This window comes from Mesitornis unicolor, unplaced genomic scaffold, assembly GCF_000695765.1.
Source record: "Mesitornis unicolor isolate BGI_N332 unplaced genomic scaffold, ASM69576v1 scaffold870, whole genome shotgun sequence".
NCBI lineage: Eukaryota > Metazoa > Chordata > Aves > Mesitornithiformes > Mesitornithidae > Mesitornis > Mesitornis unicolor.
The window spans coordinates 174,468-180,467 of NW_010158772.1; the positions used below are offsets into that span (position 1 = coordinate 174,468).

The 6,000-nt window shown below is 40.5% G+C and overlaps 1 protein-coding gene across 1 annotated transcript in view; it reads right to left on the reverse strand.

The window, feature by feature from the left end:
- The window catches only part of CDH20 (cadherin 20, type 2), a 53,825-nt gene extending 48,169 nt beyond the window's left edge, over positions 1-5,656 (reverse strand). Inside the window, exon 1 of the mRNA XM_010184447.1 lies at positions 5,512-5,656. The gene's annotated coding sequence lies outside the window, so the exon portion shown is untranslated. The remainder of the gene's footprint in view (positions 1-5,511) is intronic.
- Positions 5,657-6,000: the final 344 nt, after the last annotated feature.

Genomic DNA, 6,000 nt, shown 5'->3' on the forward strand with positions numbered 1-6,000 from the left:
CATGAGTTTTGATTTCTTCCTTTTGACTGAAGAATCATTTTGTCTCAAATAAAATCTAGCAGGATAAATATCACCTTCATTTTCTCCCAGATATTCAGTCTTTTACTACATGTTCTCTTTTTAAATTTGGAGGAAGCATGAAGAAAAAGGATGGATCCATTTTTATTTCACTCAGCTTGATTTCAGCAAAACGCCTGATCTAGTGCCCAGTGAAAACTGATGGGATATTTAGATATGATGTTCTTCTTTCAAGCCATATAACCTGCATTTTTTAAATCTCTTGCCAAATCAATCAGTCAGCACAGAATTTACCCTCAGGTTCTTCAGAAACCAGCTAAAGCAATAGTCAAAACACCAGTGATTATCTTCATAAGACTGGCCATGATACCTATATTTAAAGCGGGAGGGGGCAGTGGGGAAGAGGAACCAGTGAATTATAGAGCTTTCATTCCAACTTCAATACTTGGAAAGTTACTGGAACAACCAACCAGTTTTTCAGCAGCTAGGGGATAATGAGGTGCTCAGGAACAGCCAGCATGGATTTCTGAAGAACAAGTTGACAAAAAAGCAGCCTGATTTTCCTCTCTTTAGTAAGAGAACTGGCCTAGCAGATGTGAGATGAGAAAAATGCAATACATCTTGACCTTCATAAAATGTTTCACACAACTCCACAACTCATTGTCAAAGGCAAGATGGGAGAATATGGTCCAGGTGAAATGAGAGTGGCAGCACTATCAATAGCTTAGTAACAAACTGGGAGATAACATCAAATGGTCCTGCAGGATTTTCCCTCATGGCCAGTACTATTCAATGTTTATGCTATCAGTTTCGATCATGAAGTACAGTTACAAAATGTGAGGATGACATCAGGCTGGGAGATGTTGTAAGCACTTGGGAAGACAAAGTTGGAATTCAAAATCATCTTGATAAATTGGAGAAATGGTAGGAAATCAATACCAGAAAATTCAATCTGGACAAGTGGAAAGCACAAGTCTTGGAATGGCAAAATCAAATGTCCGGGCATAGAGCGGTGAATAACGGCCTAGGAGTCAGCACTGTAAGAAAGGAGCTGACCACAAACTGAATCGGAGCCAATGCTTTGATGCATGGGTTGTTGCAAAGGAGGAAAATGACACTCTGTGCTATATCAACAGGATGTTGGGCAAGTTGCTCATGTCATGTATATGAAACACTTTTACCGGGATCGGCAGCACAGAAAGGCAGTGCATCACAGCTTAAAGAAGATAAGGGCAGACTCCCAAACTGCTGTCAGGAATACAGTAAGAAATTTGAACAGAGGTTTAGTAAAACAGGACTTATATAAAGGTTAATAAAATTGTATTTGCTGAGTCTGGAAAAAAGAGATTTGTGGCAGAGTGTAAAAGCAGACTTTAAAAAAGCATAATACATACTAACAGGTATAATAAGAGTGGCGATCTACTTTTCTTAGTTTCCAGGGACAGGTGAAGGTGCAATAAACCTAATTTGAAGCAAGAGGAATGTAGGTTACAAGCAAATCCAACATCTAACTATAAGGTGGGAGAAGTATTGGAACAGATGACTGATAGAAAAAAACCTCATGCTTTCCTTGACCATCATACTAAATTGGTCTTTCCAGGAAAGACCAATCAAAAGTGATCAAAAGTGTTTGGCTGTGACTGCCGTACTGTGGGACTAAATGGGAATAAAGCATTCACTTCAGTTGCACTTTGATTGCCCTCATGAGTCCCCACTTCTACAGTAGCAATAATTTCATGACAGGTAAATCAGATCCAGAGCCTAGTATGCTTACAAGCCATTTCTTTAGACTATCCTTTCAAGAAGGAGCTTGTACCTTTGAACCCAGCATAAGGATTTTTGTGGTGCAAACTACTCTGTAATGTCTCTAACCACACTGAACTGTCACTATACTTCATAAAATGACCATCACATTATTTTCTGTTGATTTAGACGGGGCTTCTGCTTCTGCATGTGCTAATTGATACTTTATTAAAGTCTAAGCATATAAAAGTGCTAACTAGGCTGAACTCCCTGTAGCTTTGTAAAAGACCATTATTACCTTTCAAATCCCTATATGAGAAGATAAAAACTACCCACCCATTTTTCTCTTTGATTCCTGCCTCAGAGTATAGGTTCACAGTCTGTATACAAGCAGAAAAAATTAACTGACCCTTCCTATTACGTACAACGTATTCTCAATAAGACAAAGTTTGAGCCCCAGTGACTCCATCACAGTACAACTTCATGGGGCACAGTAAGACATTTTTCTTTGCATTAGTCAGTTAAGATATAAAAAAGATCCTAGACATTCCTGCCTTTTGAAAATTGATCAACACTTACTGCAAGAGTAGAAGTGTTCTTTTTTCATGTCCTGTAAACCCCCCTTTCTGTTTATCTAAATCCACTTAAAGCTGGCATTGATTCTCTCAATTTTGGCCAATGTAGTCTTACAGCAATGCTCTACATTACTGCATTTGATCTTGGATTTGGCATGTTTCAATGTAAAGTGAAGTGTTTCAATGTGCATAAGACCAAACTTTCCAAAAAAAGCTTCTGGCCTAGTCTCTAGATTTGTACAGATTTTGCACAGGGCAAATCCTACTTGCTTTTGCTCATTCACACTTTCCAGTTGACTTCAGTAACAATATTCAGGTGAACAGAGCGGTGAAGATATGACCTGCAGTTCTGTGGAGGCACACAAAAGACACATAAAAGGATTACAGCACCTAACTATATACTTTGTAGGTACAAGTGTAGGTTTGGCATTCAGATGGCAGAGTTAAATGCCTGTATTATATAATTTATGCCCATCAGTTTGTTAATTGTCTCATTAAGAATGATGAATAACTGCAGGCACAAAATATGTCGGAAGAAACTAAAATTTTATTCAGCTACTGTTTATTATATTACAGTGACATTCCTTGGGATGGAAGTACAATATAAATTCACGGTATTACCTGTCAAAAATCTATCACCTCTTCTCCAGCCACTAGAATAACTTTCCTTCAAGAAATATTTTTCCTGCCAATCACATAATAATAAGAAAAATATAGCTTACATGAAATTTTCTACTTTTTAATGTCAGAATGATCTCCACTTGCATAATATAAGTGGACTGGGTTTCTTAATCAATATTTCACTCACCTAAAATAAAATAGTACAATATAATGTAATATACTATAAAGTGATATAATATGGTACAATATAATATGACACATATGGAAAACATAGTGTCTATTTTCCCTAGAAGACATGACATGCTCATGAATATGCACCATTTGATAACACCAGGAAGGGCAAAGCCAACACACACGCAGCTCACATCTGTAAGTACAGCCTCCTTTCAGGTAGTCATAGAGGGCGACAAGGTTGTCCCTCAGCCACCTCTTCTCCAGGCTGAACAACCCCAGTTCCCTCAGCCACTCCCCATGAGACTTATGCTCCAGATCCTTCACCAGCTTTGCTGCCCTTTTCTGGACATGCTCCAGTGACTCAATGTCCTTCTTGTAGTGAGGGGCCCTGAACTGAACAGAGTATCAGTACTCACCAGTGCCAAGTACAGGAGAAGGATCACTTCTCTACTCCCTCTGGTCACACTATTTCTGACACAAGCCAGCACGCTGCTGGCTTTCTTGGCCACCTGGGCACACTGCTGGCTCATACTGAGTCAGCTGTTGACCAGCACCCCCAGATCCCTCTCTGTCAAGCAGCTTTCCAGCCACTCATCGCCAGGCCTGTAGCATTGCATGGAGTTGTTGTGACCCAAGTGCAGGACCTGGCACTTGGTCTTGTTGAACCTCATGCAATTGGCTGCAGCCCACTGATCCACCCTGTCTGGGTCCTTTTGTGGAGTCTTCCTACCCTCAAGCAGATCAGGAGGGAGGTCCCAGTTCTGCACAGAGACAGCCTGGAGTACTGCTGGCCAAGGCTGGAATGAGGTTATCTTGTTCTGTGATTAGTCCTGCTCTGCCTGCCTGCATTTTCCACCTGTCTCAGTTGGCAGAGATGGCACCTGGCACCCCAGCTTTGAGAGGTGCCTACAAATGGCTGTGGGCAATCAATGGGTGCCTTGGCTAACCTCTTCTCAAGCCATTTTGAAATGGAGATGAAAGACACACTTGTGGCTGCCCTAGGCAGAAGATGGGAACCCTGAGGAATGTGTACATTTAAAATTCAGGTAGGGGAAAGTCTTCCTCTCCAGGAGCTGGCCCAAGGGCTGAGGGTCCCTACCTGCTCTGGCCCAAGTAGATCTTACAGCCCCACTGTGAAAGTGCCACCCCACCACATAGGGAACATAGCTCACTGGGAAACTGGAGGGGTGGCCATGATGGAACAGCAAAATAATCACTGCTCCTCATGTTGTGCCAGAGGTGGGAGGAGGAAAACGCAGGAGCTGGACTGCTCTGCTTGCAGAGTGTCTTAACAGGCATTCACCCATCTCTGCAACTTTAAAAAATGCAGGAGTTTTTTCTTTAATGATAATCCCCACACCCCATTAATTTCAGGGGGTGGACTCTGGAGCAGTAATTCATAGTCACTTTGCTATGAAGAAAAACTAAATAAACTAGAAAAATGTGAACAGTGAATTGGAAAGTAATATTTCAAGGGCAATAAAACTTTTGATTTCTGGTTTAACATTCATTCAGTAGTTCAAGAAAAGCTATAGTGTCTGTCCAACATTATTAATTAACATGAGCTTCATTCACTGTAACTCTTCCTTCTCTTCAAAGAAACACATATATTGTTATATATCCCCCATTTTGTTTTTCCATAAGGCACATTTCAAAACAACATGTACTGTTCCTGATGTCATACCATATCAATCTGATTATATCATACATAATAAGATATGCCCTAAGACAGAGCACTGCACAGATATTTATTTAGAAGGACACCTTTGATGTTGTGCAAACTAAAGAAATCTTTAAATTCAATTGAAATAAAAGTGAAATTCTGTGTCACTGTAATCAGTCTTGATCCATTGTAGAAGTATGGGCTCTGCACAAGTGCCATTCTAATCTACTTCCAAATATAAGCTTCCAACTAGACACTCAAGACACGTGGATTAGCTCTTTGAACAAGAATTTACTGAAAGCACAAATAGAAATGTATGCACCTAATGCCTATTTTACAAATCAACTTTTCAATTAGGAGAGTTTTACAACTTGTTTAGGAATAACATGTCCATGTCACTGTCACTTTTAAGTAATGCACGGGTTTAAACTTACAGCCTCCTTGAACAGACTTTGAGGAACAAATAAGGGAATTATCCCTGAGTCTTTTATATGGATACCAATAACTGCAACAAACAACTACCTAGCACAATTCTAAAGCACTGTTTCAGAGAGATTGTCCACATCTTAGAGAACACAGCATAATTGTTTCTTATCAACACAGAAATACAATGCTTTCTAAATCTTTCCTGTTTCTGAGCAATCCACTGTATTTAGCAAGAAGCCATATAGAAAATATACTTTATGCCACTGAGAAGAAAATAGTGTTACAACATACCTTTCACTATGTTTGCACTTCTCTGTTCTCCTGTCCTTTGCTACAGCAGCTCAGTTTGCATACTGCCTTTCTCTTGCGTGCTTCTAGGCAGTGCATGCAACAGGCACTTCAGCAGCTCTGCTCTCTTTTTAACACAGCCCGCTCTGAAGGAAAAGTTCTGTCTGCATTACAGTATAGAGCAACTTTCAGAAAAAAAACCCACAAAACCAAAAAGGCATCATCCCAAACCAATCAGAACACTCTTTGTCTGACGATCGAGCCTCTTTCTCAACTGATGCACCAGTATGTGAATGGGTCCAGTAATCCACGAGGTTGAGGTATACAGAAGCCATTCACTAGAAAGGATGCCGGGGGAACATAAGCTACATGGGTGGATGGTGGGAACAATAGCAAACATTGCATGTTAGGTGGCTGGGAATGAATAATGCATGTGTTGGGGAAACAGTTGCCCCATTCTGGCGTGGAGGGGGTGGAAAGAGTGGGAGAGGG